This window comes from Herpailurus yagouaroundi, unplaced genomic scaffold (assembly GCF_014898765.1).
Source record: "Herpailurus yagouaroundi ecotype Mexico unplaced genomic scaffold, PumYag 160, whole genome shotgun sequence".
Taxonomy (NCBI): domain Eukaryota; kingdom Metazoa; phylum Chordata; class Mammalia; order Carnivora; family Felidae; genus Herpailurus; species Herpailurus yagouaroundi.
The window spans coordinates 10,750,980-10,773,871 of NW_024412401.1; the positions used below are offsets into that span (position 1 = coordinate 10,750,980).

The following is a 22,892-nucleotide window of genomic DNA, read 5'->3' on the forward strand; positions in this document are numbered from 1 at the left end:
ATTGTTGAATAGTGTGCTATAATTATCTATTGGGTCAAGTTGGCTGATAGCAGTGTTTAAATCTATATCTTCAGAGTTTCTAGTCTATTTGTCAAATCAGTTACTGAGAAAAGTGTTAAAATGTCCAACTCTGATACTGGATGTGTCTATTTTTGCTTTTAGTCCTATCACTTTTTGACTTACACGTTTTGAGGCTCTGTCACAGTTGCATTCACATTTAAGATTGTTTTGTCTTCTTGATGAATAATAATTAATTCATTATTTATATCATTATGAAACAGTCCTTTTTATCTCTGGTAATACTCTTTTCCTTGAACTCTACTTTGTCTATCCTTGATGTAATTATTGCATCTTTATCATGATCAATGGTTTTTTTTTTTCTTTTAACCGTCTATGTCTTTATGTTTAAAATACAACTCATATGGGGTCCCTGGGTGGCTCAGTTGGTTAAGCGTCCTACTTTGGCTCAGGTCGTGATCTCACAGTTTGTGAGTTCAAGCCCTGCATGGGGTTCTGTGCTGACAGCTCAGAGCCTGGAGCCTGCTTTGGATTCTGTGTCTCCTTCTCTCTCTGCCCCTCCCCCACTCGTGCTCAGTCTCTCTCTCTCTCTCTCAAAAATAATAATAAACATTAAAAAATTAAAATGCATCTCATGTAACTTATTGGAATGGCTGAAGTAAAATAACAGTGACAACACTAAATACTGACAAAGACTCAGTAAAACTGGATCACTCATATACTGCTAGCGGATTATAAAATGATAAAGCTACTCTGGAAAAGAGTTTCTTACAAAACTAAACATTGTGATTACCATAGAACTCAGCAGTTGTACTGTTGGGCATTTATCCCAGAGAAGTGAAAACTTATGTCCGTACAAAAAAACCTGTCCACATATGTACATAGATTTATTTGTAATAGCCAAAAAGTGGGGACAATCCAGAGGCCCTTCGATGGATGAGCAGTGAAACAAACAATGATACATCCACATTATAGACTATTACTCAGTAATAAAAGGAACAAATTATCAATACATGCAACAACTTGAATGTATCTCCAGGGAATTAAATCAAGTGCAAAAAGCAAATCCCCAAAGGTTGACTACTATGTAATTTAATTTATTATATTCTTGCGATGAAAAAAATCATAGAAATAGAGAACAGGTTAGTGGTTGCTAGGGGTTAGGGATCGGGCACTGGAAGGGAGGTGGGTGTGGCAAAAGAAAAAAAAAAAGAGCAACAGATCGGCTGATTTCAAGATCTGTGCTTATTTCTGGGTCTGTTGCTATTGACTCATTTTTCTCCTACTTAAGTGTCACATTTTCCTACTTCCTTGCATATCTTCTCATATATTATGTATACTCAATTATGGATTCTATGCTGTTATAGAAGTCTGAATTTTAAGACTATTGTATTTTGTTATGGCATTTAATTTATTGACAGATCAGCTTTATTCTATCAGGGTTTGGTTTTAAGCTTTTTTAATGATGAATCTAGAGTAGCCCTACTCTTCAGTTATACATTTTGAGGGGTCTCAACTGAATGCCCAGGGTGTTTATGAGGTCCCTCCACGTTGGATGGTGTAACTCCATCTTCCTGTACTATGCAACCTCCAAGATTCTGCTCAGTTCAGTTATCCAATAGCTATTTTCTGCCTCATCTTACTGAATCTTGATCTATGCATACCCAGCTTTCTCTTCACCCCAAAACTCAAGGAGACCCTGATGCAGATTTCTGAAGCCATCTTATGTATCTGTCTACTCCTCAGTACCCTGATCTGTAACTTCCTGCTACATCAGCAGCCCCAAACTCTACTCTCTCCTGCCTCTAGTCAGTGATACCACTGCTCAAAAAGAAACAAACACACTTTTTAAAAAAATTGGGCTCAACTTGTTTTCATTTGGGCTTCACTTATTTGAGCTGAGGTTTGGATGGTGGCCCCAGGCAGAAAGCTGTAGTAAAATATGGTGTTTTCCCTATCTCAAGCATCGCAGTCCTGTGCTATCTGTTGTCCAACGTCTGAAAACAGTTTATTCATACACTTTGCCCAGTTTTACAGTTCTTCAGAGAAGAAAGGCTAAGTCCCATAACCGTTTTTCCACGATGGCTGCCACTGCATCTACACTTAAACATAATTCTTTGTCATGAAAGCTCCATGAAATAAATACTTTTAAATCACTTTCTGGCTAAGAAGAAAGACCAAACTTAGATAAGTTAAACATTTTCTGTTATTCCTTAAGCCCCTCACGGGTAAAAGCAAAATTTATTCATTCTGTTCTTCATTGTGCTTTATGCGGTCCTTGGTACACAACAGATGCTGAATAAATAAACTAACATTTTCAACATTACACATATGGAAAACCTAAATCTCCGAGAAGACAAGTGGGGAAAGAGGAAGAAACTAATATTGGTTAAGTGCTTGGATTTGCAAACTACAGATCACAGGCCCAGAGTGACCCACAGGTCTTTTTTAAATAAAGTTTTATTGGAACACAGCCACACTCATTCTTTTACATATTGTCTCTGGCTGCTTTCATGCTATGATGACTAACTTGAGTAGTTAGGCCTGCACAGCCTAAAATATTTACTATCTGGTCCTGGGCAGAAGTCTGCCAACCCCTGATTTAGTGTATGTTATATGCCAGGCAATCTGCTCAGCACTGTTACATACTTTTCACCTCATTAAAATTCCCAGCCATGGTGTGAAATAATAAATAACGCCATTATCCAGATGTGGACTCTGAGACCCAGAAAGGTAACGTGTCCCAGGTTTTATGGCTCGTGAGTGGCAGAGCACAAATTTGAATTCTGACTTGTCAGACTCTGACACCTATGCTTTTTTTACTTCTAACAGTCAGAGAACCTCGCAAAGATATGGAAAATGCTAAACGGGAGGGCCCTTTTTGTGATTTGCATATCATCACATATGGGCAAGTAGAACTCATGCTAAAGTAAGCTGAAGAGCTGGCTTTACATCCTATAATAAAAATAGTTAATACCATTACTAGAAGAAGTGTTTTATATGTCAACCCCTGTACTGATTAAAAATTATGTGCATGTGGGGTGTGTGATATATACACATCACATGCACATATATAGGTGTATGTATATATATATATATATATGGATATATATATATATGGATATATATATATGGATATAAGTATATGTGTGTATACATACATATAATTTTATTTTATTTCTTCATATTCTGTGAGGCTATTTTAGGTACAGGAAGAAATGCCTAGAAAGTTTATATTACAAGACGGTAACTAGTAAATCAAGCGTTCAACCTGATTTTCCCAACTCACTAATGCTCTGTGTACACCTGCTTTCCATTATTTCTCAACTCTTCCCTAGGTTTTCATGACTTCAAATGCCCATCCCAGGGCATGAGGGAGAATGTCGCACAGGTCCCCTCTGGTCACACAAAGTACCAAAGCCCCTCTTGCCAATGGCTCTTCTGGGCTTCCTTGGCAGTCTTCCAGCCCTCACTCGCAGCCCTGTCAAGATGTGATGCGTTTCTTTCCTCTCTCTTTTTAAGTGCTTGAAGCTCTGAGCCATCATCATTTAATTTTAAATTATCTTCTGATTTCCTACGTGGGCCGAGAATGAGAGTAGTCTGGGGAAAAACGGTAGTGACAATAAACGAGAAGGGAAGCATTTGTGAAAATCTTTTTCTTCTTTTCAAGAAGAGTTGTAATAGTGTTTTGTATCAACATGACTCCTGCCTTCAGCTGTAACAAAGTTAGAGAAAATGTTGGTGCTATAAATTGAGAGTTCAGGAGGTAACTCTATTGACCCAGTCTTTTCAATGGGATTGGTATTATAGGTTTCCCGCATAGAAACCAGTGTAGAAATATTTCTAAAGTAATTTCATCTTTGCCAGTAGCCCTTTCCTCCCTCCTTATGTCTCTTCTCTTTCCCAAGGTGTCCCTAAGTTCTTCGATCTCCTGGCGTCTCCTGTTCATGCTCTCCTTCCAAACCTCCATAACTTCCTGTGGTGCCTGAGATCAAATCACTCAGGGGGCAAAGATAGGGACATAACTTACCATTTGCTAAATTGGGTTTTCTTATAACTGGTTCAAAAGAGAGCTCTCTCATAATAGACCAATAAATGTTATACAGACACAAAGAATGTTAAATCTACACGACAACTAAGGGTCTGATGAAATATGGATGCCATGTCTACACCATTTTTGGGGAGGATTTTTGTTCATGTAAAGATAAAGGGATACAGGTCAGAGTTACCCTCATGGGTGCTCTGAGTAGGTTGTTTTATTTTTAGAGATGTTCCAAAGGTAAGAAATGGCAGTGGAGTAAGCATGTGAAACCTGAATGCAAATGTGACATCTTCTGTAGCCAGCCAGAAAATTCAAGGTGCTTTAAGACTGTGCAGTCATTCGTCCAGTAATAGACACCACACTACATTCTATCCCAAAGGGATCAGGATTGGGCTTGATAGCCTAGGGGAGACTGAAGAGTCAAAAAATCACAGCAAAGGAGAAGAGAACCACCAAGTGGGACAATAGTCCCACAGGGGCTAGGAAAACTGGCCACCATTTCAACTACACCCTCACCAAAAGTTTTTAATTGAGTCTATTGAGAATATTCCTTTTTCCTTGTGGGGATACATCCTTGATTTTATAATAACAGTTAACAAGAACAGTTGAGTTCATTTTAGAACCAACAGCTGGAACACACCAGTTCCATAAAGCAAAAGCTGTCTTTCCAATTTAAGTCATCATGTAGAAGCTTCTACCATGCCCTTTGGATTATGCCTATCCTCAATCAGCTCACTTCCTTCCAGCCTGCCCATTTCCGTAAACGCCATCTTTCCTGCCATCCAAACCTTAACTTGGCTTCCCCTTTCTCCTTCATTTCCTGACATCTAACCCATTGGGGGATGCTGGCCTTACTGACAGCACCAGTAGCTGATCAGAGTTACCTTGAGAAGCAGCAACTGTCAAAGACGTTTCCAACATCATCAGTAAATAGTCACTTGACCTTCACCACTTCTCTGCTCTCTGCTTCAAGTGCCTTTGAAAGAGTTAGGGGAAAAAAAAAAGATTAAATGAATGCACTGCAGGTTACCTGGCTTGGGTTGTTGGGTCTGAGTTGGACAAAGGGAAAGAAATGAGACTGGAACTTGAGACTTACATGGGCTGGGCTTTGTCCTAACTAAAAAGGCCTAAAAAAGCAATGGAATCCTTGTAAGATGTTAATGGAGGACTGGAATGGAGTCAATTGGCAGAGCGTGTTTAAGTTGGTGACCGAAAAACAGTAAGGCCTTCCCAGCCTTGTACTCCACTGAGTTCAGACTGATAAACAGATTACGCTGTTTTTGTAACTTAATTTGCATAGCCAAGACCCAAGCTCAGGCTAGTGAAGAAAACATAGTTTTTGGAATCACAGAAGCCCAGTTTCAAACCTCTGTCACTTAATACCTGGGTGAACTGGATTACACCACATCTCTTGAGTATGTTTTTGCATCTATAAAGTGACAACAGCATCCACCTACAGCATCATGAGAATGACTAAAGATGATGTGTAGCAGGTGACTACCACAATACTGGACATGATAAACATTCAACAAATCATTCTATTGTCATATTTGATTATCTATATAATGTCCGTCTCTCTCATTTCCATCAATTCAAATGCTATGGCTCTTCTTCATGTTCCGCCTCTTTATGGATCCATCCCCAACTATATATGAGAGTTTCCTTCAAGTATTTGAAAGTGATTGTCAGAAAAAAAAAAAAAAGTGGACATTCTGTACAGCTCCTACAGGGCAATTTTATATAGAAATAAATAAAAAGAAACCGATTCTAGTTCAGCATCTGAAATAGGTTTCCAACAATTTAAGCTAATCAATAACAGATTAGAAATAGTGAACTCATCTCCACAAACGGGGATGCTGCTGAATGCTGCCACATAACAGCATACCTAAGATTTAGTAGCTGATAGATGGAGGTTTAAATCCCGAGCCCACCACGTCCTGGCAGCAGGACCCTGGCCAAGTTGTGTACTGTCTCTACATCTGTTCCTTTAGTGTGAAAACTGGTCCTAATAATACCTATGGTGCCAGGGTTGTTCCGAAGATTAAATGTCATAGGAACCTCCACCACCAAAACAAAACACAATCTCAGCCTCCTTGGGGACCACGGTAACAAAGATAAGGACAGAGACCTGCTGGACTCATAAAACCTTAGGAAGGTGGAGAGGCCTCACAGTACCTGCCAATGATCACAGAAGCTGGCAAGACAAGAGCCAAAGCCCAGACCAGAGAACGGTATCTTGACACAACCTTTTAAAGACAAAAACCTCTTCCTACACTTGCAAAGATTTCATGGTATCCTCAAACAGTAGCCCTCACTGTGATAATATCCCACATCCAATGATGGGAGAGCAGGGGCACTTTCCAGAGGGAATGCGCTGACATTATGCAAATGGCACTTTGCTTCCTTTCCAGATGTTCCAAAAAGTTCCAGGTAGATTCAGGTGCTGTGTACCAATTATTTGGAACAATTGCACTCTCTACAATTTCTCTAATAAATACGTCAATTTTACCAACCCCCTACATATTTTCCCACCTTTACTGAGATACAATTGACATCTAACACTGTGTAAGTTTAAGGTATATAATGTGTTGACTTGACACACTTGTATACACTGTAAAGTAATTACCACCATATTGTTGCTAACACCTGCCTCATGTCACCTAATTATTCTTTTTTTGTGGTGAGAACATTTAAAATCTACTATTTTAGTAACTTTCAAGTAAATAACAGAGTATTATTGCCTATAAGCACTATCCTGTACATTAAACCCCAGAATGTATTCGTATTTTTTTAAGTTTATTTATTTTTTTGAGAGGGGGAAGGAGAGGGAAAGGGAGAGGGAGAGAGAGAATCTCAAGCAGGTTCCATGCCTTAAGTGGGGCTCAGTCTCATGAACCGTGAGATCATGACCTGAACTGAAATCAAGAGTCACTGCTTAACCGACTGAGCCACCCAGGCACCCCAGAATTCACCCGTCTTATAACTGGAAGTTGGTACTGTTTGACCAACATCTCCACTTTTCCCTATACCACTCCCATCCCAGCCCCTGGTAACTACTATTCTAGTCACTGTTTCTATGAGTTCAGCTTTTTTTAGGTTCCACATACATAGTATTTGTCTTTACCTGATTGATTTCATTTACCATAATGCCCTCAAGGTCCATCCATGTTGTCACAAATGGCAGAATGTACTTCCTTCTCACAGCTCAACAATATTCTATATACTATTAGGCTGTTTGCATATTTTTGCTATTGTGACTAATATGCTGCAGTGAACTTGGGGTGCAGATATCTCTTCTAAATCCTGCTTTCCTTTCCGTTGGATCTATACCCACAAGTGGAATTTCCGGGTCACATGGTAAGTTTATTTTTAATTTCCTGAGAAACACCTATACTGTTTTCCATAGCGGCTGCACCAATTTACATCCCCACCGATGGTGCACAGGGTTTTTTCCCCCTCCACCTTCTCACCAATATTTGTTTTCTCTTCTCGTTTCGATGATAACCATTCTAACAGGTATGAGGTGCTTTCTTGTTTGTTATGGCCCGTGGTATTCTGTTATAGCAGCTCAGGCAGGGTAAGACCGTCCTCCCTAGGGCTCTTCAGTAAGATGACTTCAATTTCCGCTGTGGGCTCCCATGATGGTATGACAGTCCTCAGTGTAAAGGAGTCCCTTGCCTTGGTAGTGGCCCAGTCACTGACTGATGGAAAAACCAAGCTAAGTTTTTCTCTCTATAGTTGTGCTTTTATGAATTATTTAACTGGGCTTTGTACCTCCCTTTATTTAATTGCACTCATAGAGAAGTACGGACTGTTGGCATTAAGAACCCTCTAGAAGACAAAGCAGTTGATTATTCTTACCGTCAAAGTAGGCTCTCACATTGGGTGCAGTAAGAAGCACTGCACAGAAATAGCTTGTTGGCAGAATTACACTCTCAAGGGTGAATATCTTCAAGCCATCCTTGACTCTCTAGAGCAGAAAGGCAACCAAGTACAATGCCGAGTAGTGGGGAAAATGTTGAACTGAAGGCAGAAGGATCTCATGTGAAACTGTGAGTGGCCTTCATTGATGCCTATCAAAGAAAAATTCACAGTGATTCGCTTTCCTTTCCAATAATGGAACCACTATCCTCAGGAAAGCCCTGCTCTCTTCCTGGTTTGAGTATTAACTGATGGTTTGAATGAACACAATCTTTTCACCTACTTGCCTTTGCAAGTGCTGTTTCCCTCTGTCAGGATGGCCTCCTCCTCCCATCCTACCACCCCCCACCCCCAGTTCCTCTGGGGGAATTGCTCCGTGGCCTTCCAAACCTAGAGAATAATACTAGCACGCATTTATGTAGTGCTTACTATGTACCTGGTGATATAGAGGCTGGGAGTGGGGGGGGGGGGTTGGTAGTGGGAGGATCTGCTTCAGATGCAAGCAATAAGGAGTTGAATCATCTATAGAGAATTTAAAAAACAGTAATACCACCCCCCCAAACAAAAACAAGTCTGCTTTTTTGACTACCATGTGTTGACAATTCTAAACAATGTCAGTAAGAAAATGCTCCTATCCACTGAGGCAGACTTTTCCCAATGAGCCTCCCTTCATCCTTGGTACCTGCTGTTATGTGCCCAGAACCTTCCTAAGGACTTATGTATATTAACTTCCAGAATTTGACCCCAATTTAAAGCTGAGAGGACTGAAGCACAGAGCGATTGTGTGACTAAGCTGAAGTTATGCAGCTTGGTCATAATGCCTAGCAGGTAAGTGATATGGCCAAAGCTTCAACCCAGGCAGTGTTACCCCAGTTTACCCACCTAACCACTGAACACGTGCCTCCCAGAATATCTAACACACATGAAATACACCTCTAGGACAACATCCCTGATCTACTTGGGCTCTAATAGCTCCCGACATGTGTTCCTTAGAAGCTGTTTATTTTTGTATTACAACGCTCACTGGGCTACAGGGAAGCAGACAAGAGACCCTGAGCCTAGCACAATGACTGGCCCACAACAGATGCCGAACGAATGAATGAATGAATGAATGAATGCAGTCTTTGGTTCGAGAGCTAAAAGGATTTATGTATATTATGTGTATATTATGGGAGATTGGTGAAAAGCTCTGGATTTTGATTTGGAATTCAAGAATGGCCTTCAGTTCTAACCCTGTACTATCTCTGAGACCTAAAATCGGGCATTTACTAGATCTAAATGTTTGTTTCCTAGTCTGTAAAATAAAGAGTGGAATATTATATCTGTGATATTCAATAGATTTTCAGTTTGCTTTCTTCAAACTAAATTCAAATGGGTTTCTTTTTTTCTTCCCATTGATAACAAGCATATCTGTAGGGAAAAAAAACAAACCTTTTAAGTGTAACATACTACAGAGAGCATATAAACTCGAAGTATATAACTCGATGAATTATCACAAGGCAAATACCTAGTTTAGGTGAAACCAGCTAGATCAAATGAAACCACCTAGATGAAGAAATAGAACATTAGCAGACTTCTCATACTATCACTCCTAGTCAAATGTAAAGCTCTCCTGACTTCTAACATCACATATCAACTTCCTAATAAATGAAAAAATATATGTATTCTTTTGTGTAAGTCTTCTCTCACTCGACAGAATGTTTGTGAACTTCACCCATGCTGTTGTGTGTAACTGTAGTTTATTCATTTTCCCAGCTGTATAGTATTCCATCGTGTAGAGTATTTCCTAGCTGTATAGTATTCCACTGGCAAATGAACACTTGCCAACACTTTACTTATCCATTCTACCATTCATGAATATTCTGGACAAATACAAAGAAAGCCATACCTAGTGAGTCCTAATAAAACTGCTGAAAAGATCAAACATCATTATTAAAAATTATTCATTTATTTGTTTTTCCAAAGAATGCTAATTTTCTCTTCCCTTTCTGGGAACTATTCCTTATTCCTGACTCCAGCTTATTAACATCCAGATGTAATTTTTTTTTAATATTCTTTTTTTTTTTTAAGAGAGAGAGTGGGGGAGGGACAGAGAGAGAGGGGAGCAGAGGATTCAAAGTGGGCTCTGGGCTGATAGCAGAGAGCCTGATGTGGGGCTTGAATTCACAAACCGTGGGATCATGACCTGAGCTGAAGTAGGATGCTTAACTGACTGAGCCACCCAGGGACCCCACATCCAGATGTAATTTTCTAAGGAATGTTGAAGGTGGTGAGTTTTGTCCATATACAAGAAGAAACAGTATCAGAATCTGGAAGAATATGTTATGAGTGGCCTGGCACTCTGGATGCCTGCCCACCATATTCTTCAGGATGGTCCTTCCTTCTACTCTAGAGTCCTCTCCCTTGATTCTCTGTATCCCTGAGCCTTGGTCACAGAGAATTGCTAGTAAAAGATGTAAGCCTATATTCTGGCTTCAAGTACACGTGCCTGGTACTTAGAAGGAACTCAACAAATATTTATTTTGTGATTGCTACTCAAATTCAGCAACTCACTACTTAGCTGAAAGTTCTTTCCTCATTTGTGGGTGATTAGTTAACATCTACCAATAGCTACTCCAAAATCTCTTACTTCTTCTGAAATCCACATTCTTACTTGATAAATAACTCCGCATTCTATTTTTAAGGAGCAACTTTAGAGAGTCCCTTCTTTAACACTTTCATTTTAAAAAGATCTTTTTCAACCTTCATTTTTACCCTTCTTGTCCTTCTCTCCAACTCAAAGGAATCTATGTCCTTTTTCTCTAAAGCTAGATCCCATCTGAGAGATACTGTTGCTATATTTATTCCCCCTCACTGGCATCTTCAAACTTTCCCTCTGCGTAGACTTCCAACCCAACCTGTGTGTTTCTCCTTCACGTTGAAAGAAAATTTCAGTATGATCTTGGTGTCTGCTCTAGCCACCGCCTTTTATTACTCCTCCTTTACTGACACATTTCTTGAATAAGAAGCTCAAGGACATATTGATCACCTGTCTTGAGGCCTTGAAATGGCCTCCACCCACTTCCAAGATAAGTCATTCTACCTCCTTGCTTGATCTGTCTCCACCCCCGGATTTTCTTCTCCTTGCTGTCCCCTAACTCTGAATTCTCAGCATTTCTGAAAATTCAGCCTCGGTGCTGAGCTCTTTCTTCTGCTGCAAATGTTCTGTCTGCTTCTTGGATCATGCCTGTATAAATGACACCCAAATTTATACCTTCCACCTTGTTCTCTCACTCGAGTTCCTGCTGTGTTGTCTTTGATTCCTGCTGAACATGCCTACTTGGCTGTTCCATTTTCTCCCCTCAAATGAATACTTGCCAAACCGATCTCGTCCTTTTCCTTCCATCCACACTGGGCTCAGCATGCTTAATTCCTTTCCTTCATCAATAACACCAACATTTCCCCACTTAGGCAGGCTTGAAAACTCCATCATCACTGACATTCCTATCTTTCATTACACATAGTAATCAGTCACTATGACTCATGAAGATTGTTCTTTGAAAGGAATCTAGCAACCATGCCTTTTTTATTCCTATTCCCATACCCATCCATGATTTATATTAGCTGAGGCCATTACAAAGCTTGTAGAAAAACGTGGCATCTTCCTTTTCTCATGAAAGGAGACCTTCATATTTCTATGAAAGATATTTTTATCTCTAAGCCATTTTCAGAACCAATGTTACTGATCAACATGGATTCTAGGAATGGGTAAGTCTTCCACGGCTAATTCTCCCAGACCCGTTCATGCCCCTTAGGCTCTTAACAGCTTCTCACTTAGAAGATTCTCCCAAAGTTTTCTACTACTATCAAAGTTTTAGGAGTCATTACAAAAGACCTGGAACCATTTAACAACAGCCACCTTTCTCACCTAGAAAAGCAGAGATGGTTCCTACACACTCTTATCTTGGTAGTCAGAAAAGCTAACTACTTATTTGCCCATAGTAGAAGGAGTTGCAGAAGCTGTGTGTACCATTCTGTAAATGCTGCAGTGTCCAGCTCCAAACAAACATGTTTCTCATGGTTCTGGGGACTGGTGAGGTCCTCTTGCAGATACTGCCTTCTTGTTGTGTACTCACATGGCAAAAGGGAAGTTCTGGCATCCTTCTCCTTCTAAGGGTATAATTCCATCATGAGGGCTCTCTACTCATGACCTCATCGAAACTTAATTACCTCCCCCAAAACCCCACCTCCCACATTTAGGGCTTCAACATATGAATTTTGGGGAAACAGAAACACGTAGTTCACAGCAAGGATGAATGGAGGGATTGTAACAATGCTGGACACCAGCACATCATACAGGTGGCTCAGGGAAGAAGAAAGGAAAACAGAAGACAAAAATCTCTATTTCCATCAAAATTAAAAATAAGCAATGAATTTAAAGTACTGCAGAGACTAAATATCACCTGGAATTGTAACTCCTCTCTGACTCCTAAGACTAGAAGCCCCAAACTAGAATGCAAAATGAAATAATACACCAGATACAGTAAGATTAGGACCAAAACCTAGAATCATTCCCATTGGAGAATGTGGATTAGACAGAGGAAATTTTAACCCCTACACTAGATTTTGGAATCTACAAGCCTTAGAGCACTATGTGAAGTAATTTGGACCAAATAAGGCTTGCTGTAACAACACTAAAATCCAATTGTAATCACCCCGACAGACAGGGAACTTACAATTCAATTCTCCAGCCTAGGCCAAATTATACACCTAGGCATTTTTCTAGGAACACAATCCCTGGAGACCTCCATCTCAGTGTGTACCCCGGCTTTACCACTCATTAGTTATAGGACCTTGGATAGGTCATTCCACCACCACAAGCCTCAATTTCCTCGTTTACAAAATGAGGTTAAGAATACCACTCACCTTGGGGCGCCTGGGCTGCTCTGTTCATGAAGTGTCCGACTCTTGATTTTGGCTCAGGTCATGATCTCATGGTTTGTGAGATGAAGCCCTGTGTTGGATTCTGTGCTGACAGTGCAGAGCCCGCCCAGGATTCTCTCTCTCCCTCTCTCTCTTCCCACCCCCCCCCAAAAATAAATAAACTTTAAAAAAAAGAGTACTACCCACCTTACACAGTTGTTGCTAAAATTAAATGATGTTTTAACAGAAAGCACTTGAAATAGTGCCTAACACGTAGTAAATGTTCTATTTATTAGTGTTAGCTACCTTTTGTACTCAACCATTATCTAATAAGCACAGGTATATGACCAATGTCCTCAGGGAGGCAAGACTCCAGCGAAACTGAGATCTAATGTGAAATCTTCCCAAACTGCCCAGGCAAGAGCCTCATGAGTCCCTTGGTACGTACTCAAGGACACCTTATGTGGCAGTAAGATCAGAGACATCAGTCCCTAGGAAAGTCAGAGGATATGGATGGAATGCTCTCATACACTCTGAACACGACATGCCCAAAGCTCATTTCATTATGTCCTCAGTGCTCTCCCACCCTATTTCCATGCCCCAGTCTTCTCCTCCTGCTCCTCCTACGTCCTGTATCTCAGGAACAGTGTGACCAGGGCCCAAGCCACACACGCACAAGTCAACTTGTATGTCACCCTCGTGACTGAGCCCACACATCACTAGGACCTTTAAAACATAAACATATCATTTGCATCCACTCCTCTCCAAGCACACTGCTACCGCCCTGGGTTCAGCTGACGTTACTGCTCAGCTGGACCACTGCAGTAGCCTCCTTCCACATCCCTCTTCGTCCACCCTTGCTCCAGGCCAGTCACGCTCCAAAAAACCTCCAGAGGAAGCTTCCAAACTGGCAAAACCAGTCATGACACTTCCCCAGTAAAATCTACCTTTCTTTCAAGACATTTCTTTCTCCTTCCTCTGTTCTCAATTCCTTCCACCCCCACGTCCCAGTTTATGTTCTCACCGCACAGAATCACCGTGAGTCACTGAGTGTCCCCTATCCCCTCCCACCTCTGTGGCTTAGGCCCATGCTCTTTCTTCTGCTCTATCTTCCTCCCTAGGTTTTCTATCCAGAAATCTCCAACTGACCCTAGAAAACCCAGTTCAAGTGCTGCTGCCTCTTGGGCACCTTCCCTTACCTCTGCAGGCTGACCTAGACGCTCTATCTTCCACACATTTATGGCATCACACACAGCACCAGGAATCAGAATGGTTTGTTTGCAGGAATATCCTCTAGCACCTACACTGAATATTGCACACCACGGCAATAACAATGATGCAAATAATAATATGATCATTATATTACGCTATATATACTAGATTAACATCATATATGTTAATACATTATTAAAGTTTTGTGTTTCTAAAAATTGTTATTAATGTCAAATCTTTGATAAAATTCAGCCACTTATTAGTGTGAACCACTTGAGATTGCTATTTTTGTGGTCAAAATGGGCACATATTAATGATTTCATGTAGCCCAACCTAAAACATGCATTTTCTAATCTCATTTTCACAATAACCCTGGGAGGTAGACATGTTGTGTTTATTACCCTAGTTGTATGGGTAAGAAAATTGAGGCTTGGAGGTTTTAAGTAACTTTTCCCAAGGTCACAGGTACGAGAAAGTGACGGAACCAATACTCTAATCTGGAACTGCCTGACCCTTGATGCTCTTACCCATGACTATATCCTGATTCCTAGAGAATTGTTTAATTGTGTAATCGACTGATGAGACGGTGACATGGCGGCTCCTGAGAGATGACGATGCTTGGTTACATAAAAGATGTAAGTTTGTGTTCAGCAAGTCCAGAGAGGACAAATCCTGATGTTCCTGTGGCAGCTGAAACAGGTTTCTGTGCAGCAAGCAAAGGATGGTAAATACTGAAATGAGTTAATAAGGAAGGTTATAAAATCTCCTTCAAGGGAAGGATTTCTTCCCCCAATGGAGGATAGATTCTCATCTGTCAGAGATGGTTTAAATATAATCCTTTGTGAAGGTCAATAAATTGGGCTCACAAAGTCCTTTTCAGGCTCCTTATGATACTCAGACACACTGGCTTAATGTGGCTCAGCACGCAGCCTGAAAATGGGAGGGTGCTGGTTCCCCAGCCAGAAACAATCTCCCTGCCTTTGTCTCCCTCAGCATCGCCCCTGCCCCCTGACTCGGCCTTCTTTGGAACGTATGTCGTGACTTTTGCATGTCGTTCTGCTTTCTTCAACAGAAAAATGCATTGAAAGCATGAAATGTGAGTGGTTCATTTTGGTATCTTCAAACACAGTGTTTAACACTACATTTAAAATTTTTGATTACGTGTAACTTCTTTCCTCTTCTGAAAGAATCTTGTAGTATCCAATGCAAAGAAGTCCCTGATTTTTTTTCTAAAATCTATTATCAAAACTCAGCAACTCACACCATGAGAACAAAGCTTTCTCTAAGTGCATTTTTGGTCCAATCATTATCAGATATAGCATAATTATTTCTCTCTCCCTCAGCATCATTTGAAAATATGGTCATTCAGATGTCAATTCCCTCCAGGTAAAAAGTTCGGAAGATGAGCCAACATTTCAGCCAATAAGAAAGAGATCTAACTAGGTTACTAATAGAAAATAACATGTCACATATGTAAGTGTCTAGCAATTCCCAGTTAGAGTCAATACCACTTCAAAACAATTCTAATGAAAAAATTTTTTCAATAATTGTTACTCCATAGATGCATGACTTTCTACGATGATAATGAATCAGTGGAATAAAAAATTGTGCTAGCCCCTTATTCTCAATAAAAATGACAATAATATTATAGAACATTAAACTCAAATAAACTTACCAAATGATCTAGCTCATTTGATCCATATAACAATCCTTACCATTTATGTCACCACTTTAGAAGATATTTACAGGAAACTTGGATCAGAGAGAGAAGAAAATTGCTGTGAGTCACAAAGCCAGGAATAGCAGAGTCTAGACTAGAACCCAGGCGTTTTCCTGATTCCAAATCTCATGATCTCTCTACTGCATCTTTCTGTCCACATGGCTAATCTTTTTTTTTTTTTTTAAATAGCATTTCTAACTCAGCAATATAGAAAATCAAGATCCAAAGAAGAGTGACCAATTTGTGAAAGGAGGCACATTTTCTTAATTTTGGTAATTAAACTTGAACATTAATTCCTTATATCTTGTAAAATATACCAATACTAACATTTATTAAGCATCGACATCTTGCCACAGTACTAAGTGCTTTATGGGGATTATCTCATCTAATCCTTACAAGGAGTCTAAAAGGTTGGCCCTCTTCCGATTTTACTAATGCAGAAACTGAAGTTTTGTAAGACCTTAGCTTTCCCAAGATTGGGAGCTGTTGTCTGAACCCATATTAGCTGAACCCAGAACTTAGGCCCTTAACCACTATTCTAACCTGCTATGCTAGTCGTTCTCCACTCTTGGTCCTAGACAGGCAGCATGGGCACCCCTGGGAATTTGCTAGAAATACAAATTCTCTGGCCATACCCAGACCTACTCTGGGAGTGGGACCCAGCAATCTATGTTTTAACAAGCCCTCCAAGTGCTTCTAAGGCACACTAAAATCTGAGAATCACTGTGCTCGACTGAAACACGAGTAAATGGTAACCATTTGCAAGGAGTCAGTATATGCTCTGTGCTATCAGGGAATGCAAAAAAGTAAGTGACAGAAGTTGAAGACAACTAATACATTTGTTGAAAATGAAAATCTTCAGGGGATGGTAAAACCAAAAAGGGAAAAAATAACCTTAACTAGTTCATGCAGAAGCTGAAAACAGCAATGATGAGCAATTAATCAGGCGATATGTTACACTGTAATCAAGGATCAGGAAATTCCAGAAGGACTAAATGATACAGAGTTTATTACTGCACAGCAAATGATCATTAATAAAACGTGGTTGTTAAAAGAACTAAAGAGATGAATAATCACATAAGGAAATGTCAGCTGTAGAAGGAATAACTCGTGGTCTTAATCACTTGGAAAAATTACAGGTATAGACACAGAATCAAAATACAAGAATAGAGGATAGCAGTGCTATTAGAACCTAGCACAAACATGATGGATCTTTTTATACAAAATCAAGTTAGTTACAAAGACACCATGCACTTTGACCTGGCTGACATTTCAACTGCTAGAAATAATGAACTTAAGAATTTTAGCAGCACTCTGCATCACTCCCTGTCTATAGTAACAAGAAATTACTTTGCTGGAATTACTAAAACGTAGAGATTACGTGACTTGGAAGTTACCTGGTTATTCCTTGGATTTTATCTGGCTGATGACCTCTGCTGATATGTAACTTTCCTAAAGGAATAACTCTGCACATGAGTGCTTCTGAAGACCGGGCCAAGAGCAGCTTCCCAGGGCATGCCATTCCAATATCCTTCATTATATCTCTTGAGAGAACTGCTTTTTCAAAGTGCAATGTGGAGGGACTGAAAAGTGATATCAAGAACAACAATACCCGCAAGTGAGTGAAAAGAAAAAGAATTCTAACAAAGACACCAAAAGTTATTAGACAACAAAATTGTGGGTTATTCCTTCCACTTGATGGCTACTAATTTGAGGTCTCTCTTTTTTTTTTTAACCTCTATTGGTTTTTTTAAGAAATAGAAGCAAATCAAAGAAAATGCATTAATTGAAGCGATCAAAGGAAATATTAAACTTGTCTAACTGGACTTCATGAGAAGATATCACAAATTCCATGGAGGAAAAGGTATGTTCTTCTCTAACTTAGCATTTTGTTGCAATTCTCCATTCTCATACCAAGAAAAATTAGCCTTAGTAGCTAAAATGTATTGACCACTTACCACGTGCCAAGAATCATTCTAAACTTGATACATACATTTTCTCCTACAACATTCATAGTTAGTCTATGATATATGCATTATTGTTGCCCATTTGACACTCTACAGATAAAGAAACTGAAGGAAGAGAGTTAGTCTCCAAAGATGGCCCCAAATAATTCAGTTTCTCCCTCTACATACAAACTGCAACTCCCATAAAGAGATGGAGCTTACATTCCCTCCTTACACTGACTCTATGCTAGATCTAAGAATGATTTGTGCAATATTGTGCAAAGAAAGAAATATTACAAGTCTTCTAAGCCATGGATTAATAAGGCAGCTTCTACCTCTTGAAATCCAGCCACCATGTTGTGAGGAAGCCCAAGCAACCATGTGGAGAGGCTCATGTGGAGAATAATCAAGACCCCTGGCTGACAGGTTCAGTTGAGTTCCCAGCAAACAGTCAGCACTGACTTGTTATGTGAGTGAGCCATCTTGGAAGTATATCCTCTAGAGCAAGTCACAACACTCCAGCTGATGGTAAATGGAACAGAGATAAGGTGTTTCCATCAAGCTCTACTCAAATTGCAAAATCATTATTGTTTTAAACTACTAAGTTTTGGGGCACCTGGCTGGCTCAATTAGTTAAGCATCCAACTCTTGACTTCAGCTCAGGTCATAATCTCAGGGTCAATGACCCTGTGGGATTGAACTGTGCATTGGGCTCCACACTAAGCATAGAGCTGCTTAGGATTCTCTATCTTCCTTTGCCCCTTTCCCCTCCTCACGCATTTTCTCTCTCCCTTAAAAACAAAACAAAACAAAACACAACAGCTATTAGGTATTTAAAAAATTTTTTTTAATGTTTATTTCTTTTTAAGAGATGGAGCAAGACAGAGTGCCCACCAGGGAGGGGCAGAGAGAGAGAGAGAGAGAGAGAGAGGGAGAAAGAGAGAGAGAGAGAGAGAGAGAGAGAGACAGAGAGAGAGAGACAGAATCCAAAGCAGGCTCCAGACTCTGTGCAGGGCTCGAACCCACAGACCACAAGATCATGATCCGAGCCAAAGTTGGGCACTTAACTGACTGAGCCACTCAGGCGCACCAAAAGCTATTAAGTTTTTGATAAGGTATCTTATTACACAACAATAGATAACTGAAATACTGAACTACCCAAGGTTACACAGTGAGATGGCTCAATATCAGGGAGGCCATACCTTTCACTCTCAAATAAATTAAGAAGCTGCAAATAAGGCTATGCAAAGAAGGGTTTCCATAGAGATACAAGTGTGAATAGATGATGTGCTTATATGGGTACTTTATTCAACAAATAGTCACTGAGAATCTGTGAGGTCTCAGGTACTGAGCCCAGATGCTACAGATACAAAGGTGAATAGTCAGAGTTCTGAGCTTAAGCTCCAAGCATGGCCACTAAGACAAATTATAATACCCACAACATGAGCAAACAGATGCAAAATAATAGGTAGATACTTGGGATTACTCTTGACTTTTTCATCAAACTGAAGGCAAGGAATCATAGGGAAAGATATGGAAAGAGCTTGGAGTTGGGGTAAAAGAAAAGTGCAAGTGAACTTTCAAGACAGATCAACAAGAACACCACAAAATGTGTGTGTGTGTGTGTGTGTGTGTGTGTGTGTGTGTGTGTGTGTGTATGTGTGAAAGGAAGGCAAAATATAATGGGTATTAGAAGAAGGACAATTTTAGTCATTCAAATACGTCATTGTGAGCATACATACACACACACGACTCCTTTGACAAGGTCATGCAGATATTCTGACCAAACTGAATGCCAGAGAGTTCTTTAAAAACGGTTACAGGACCTCTAGTTCTAAGATGGAGTAGTCCCATTTCTCCCTTTTACAAAGGCAAAGGTCCTCTCTCTCACAGGTAAGAATTCGTGAACGTAAGAGCACAGACAAGCTGAAAAACTCCAAAAGGTGGGAAGAAGAAGACAGACTTCCTAGGAATCTCCAGACTTGAGGAACCACATGGCACCCCCGCTCCCCCATACACACCAGATATGGCGCTGCAGAAGCCTCTAACTAGAAACCACCAACATGCACAGACCGGGGGGTGGGTGGGGGGAAGCACTCTAAGAAAAGCCTATTCTTCCAGCCAAACTAGGAAAAGGGTAGCCTATCAGCAGAAAACCTTTTTGGCAATACTGCCGTACTCTAGGAAATTGGAAAAGAAAAACTGCATTCCTCCCACCCCCATGGTTTCAGGGGGCTGAGTAGGGAGCAGATGTTCTGCCGCACCCCACTCTCCTCCCCACATCAGTAATCGGAGCCACACGGATTCCCCTGCCAGGATAGTCTGTGAGGTCCAGTGGCCTGCAAAGCCTCCCATCCCTACTGGGTAGTGAATCCAGCACCCTCCGCCCCCATGTCAGTGGAGCCCAGAGGGCAGCTGAACCTCTATGCCCACCCAGCATCAGTGAGGTGGTGGCAGGAAGTATGAGGGGGATGCGGGTGGTTAGCTAGCACTCAGCACTCTGCCCTGCTTCCTGTCTCTGGGTGCCAGCAGGGAGTTTCTGCCCTGCCCTGCAGAACAAAGTAGGCAAGTCAGGCCTCTGCTTTCCCCCTCCGTGGTGTCAGCAGGGTTCAATCTTACCACACCACATGGAGACAACGCAGGCAGTACAAGCTGATGTCCCACCTTCTTCAGGAAGCGGTCAGTAGGACTAAATGGGGAGCTGAATTTCCACCCCACACTCTTGCAAGAGAGGTATTGGCAGACCATCAGGAAGCCAGACATAGATACCAATCCAGCCCTCAACCTACATCTCAACAGGGAGACTCCCTACTGAAAAAAAAAAAAAAAAAAAAAAAAAAAAAAGATTAAATAGGATCCAAAGTATCATAAAATATAACCAAAATGTCCCAGATACAATTAAAAAAAAAAATTCGTCATACTGAGAACCAGGTATATTACAACTTAAATAAGTTGTAAGTTGCCTTGTATCTGTGGAAGGCAATCACCTACCAACACTAAGATTAATCAGATATTAGAATTATCTTATAATTTTAAAGCAACCATCATAAAAATGCACCTACAAACAATTCCAAATTCTCAATTCAAATGAAAAAATAACACTTAACAACAACGTTATCTCTTCTGTTAAAAGCTTTATATAACTGGTAACTATGGCTATGCCACCTTTTCTTCCTCAGGGTATACAAGTTGTATACCTCAGGGTATAGAAGCAAACAGCTCCAAAATAATACAGCTATCACCTCAAAGTATTTATAGTGCTTGCCCTCATTTTCTAAAGAACCTAAGAAATTATGATGCCACTGAATCTTGTGAGGGATCCACAGCCAACATGATGCTGGTGAAGAGGTCACTGAGAGCACACAACTGTCAGTTGACCTGACTTCTGGATCCAGGCAGGTGGGGGCTCCTCACCCCCTCCCCTATCCTTGGAATGTATGTTCCACTCACCATTCCCCCACTAGGAGCTGTTTCAAGGACATAATCTTTGACAGTAAGGTACTGTTGAAACCATAAGGACTGGCCACAGTTAAGGCTTCTATATAGATTTTAAGATTGAGGCGGGCCAGCTATAGAGATCTACTCATCTTGTGGTTGCTGAAGACAAAACTTTTGTGGCTGCTGAAGGGAAGACAAGTTCCCTTGCTTATTAAAACTGCCACCTACCAATCTGGACTCACCTGCCTCTTTCTTTAGAGTCTCTCCATGCCCTCGTGTATCAGGGCGAGTACAGATTTCACCCAGGAAATTCCTGAGTTTGTGACCCATTAGATACACAACATATGGCCAGTAGTTAATTTCACCATTTCATGTTAGTTGCATCTGAATTTCCCATAAATTCCATTGTTCCTATTCATTTAGTTAACATCTATTTCAGAACTTAAAAACCTCTAATGAAGATGCTCTAGAACATAACTGGAAGAAATACTGAGTATTTTTGACTTGATACTGACTTCTGTTTAACCTTGACACTGATAAAAATGTACTTCCTTTTCTCTGAACAAAAAATTTATCAGTTATTTACTGCAGGATAAGATCTTAGAGAAATGCTTCCTATGACCTTCCTTCATTAAGGTGTCCCTGGTATGAATCAAGAGGTGACACCCGCCAAAGTATCTTTGCCCAATTTCTGCCATAAAGCCTGAAATTACATGGCCACAGTCTTTACATTAAGCACTTTTCAATCTTCTCAGGCATTTTTTCTAGAAGTGAAAATACTCTTATGCATCTCAGTGATGAATGTCCTGTTAGGTCTCAGAAGACAGGAGTGTGATCAACTCCACTGTTGACTACCCACTGTGACTTTGGGTAAGTCTTAAAAAGCTTCTCCAACCCTGTTTCATTGGTAGTAAAATGTGGATAACCCATGTTATCTGGTCCACTTGGCAGAGTTAACAAGACAAATAAAATAATGCATATGTGGATACTTTATACAGTGTAACGAGCTATACAAATGCAAGTGATTACTATTAGCAGATAAGTTTTTGTAGAATTTCATTAAAAATAGTTCTCATGTCAGAACAAACTGTTCAGTAACAAAACATACAAATAGGAATTCAGAAGCTGCCGGGGCGGGGGGGCTAGTAGACATATCAAAAGGAGTCAGAAGACCATGAGAGAAAAAGAGAGAGGCCACCAGGGACAGTATGCTACATCTGACACCTGCAGAGATGTTTAGTTGGAATGAATGGTTCTTGCAACATGCCCAGTGTAGTGGTGGCCTGGAGGTAAACATGCTGTTTATGCACATGATACACATATCCAAAGATGTGGGCAACCTCCAAAAGTGCTCAAAAATTAGACACTCTCTTTAGTTAACACATTCCTGTAGTGTGTTAAACACTTTCCCCGCACAATCCGCTTTTGTTAAAAAGTTGTTCTCTGTTCTAGAACTCCAATACGTGAACAGCTGCAGAGGTGTCATGAAAGAGTGCTGGAAAGAATACCCCAAGGGTGGATTCTAATTTGATTCCATTACTAACTTACTGTGGGACCAACCTTGAGCAACCTCTTTAGAACACTGAACTAATATTATATGTATTTACTATCTGGGGCTGGGATACTTTGTTCAGATTCACTCTTCGTTGGCATCTGCTTTTATACAAAATAGTAAAAAATAGAAATACTGGTT

At 40.4% G+C, this 22,892-nt stretch overlaps 1 long non-coding RNA gene across 1 annotated transcript; it reads right to left on the minus strand.

Moving 5' to 3' along the window:
- Positions 1-888: 888 nt before the first annotated feature.
- LOC121034530 (uncharacterized) lies at positions 889-18,276 on the minus strand. The gene is made up of 4 exons (XR_005792492.1): positions 18,097-18,276; positions 17,213-17,398; positions 4,945-5,036; positions 889-3,733 (listed from the first exon to the last, which is right to left on the minus strand). It is a non-coding gene; the product is annotated as an uncharacterized LOC121034530 (long non-coding RNA).
- Positions 18,277-22,892: the final 4,616 nt, after the last annotated feature.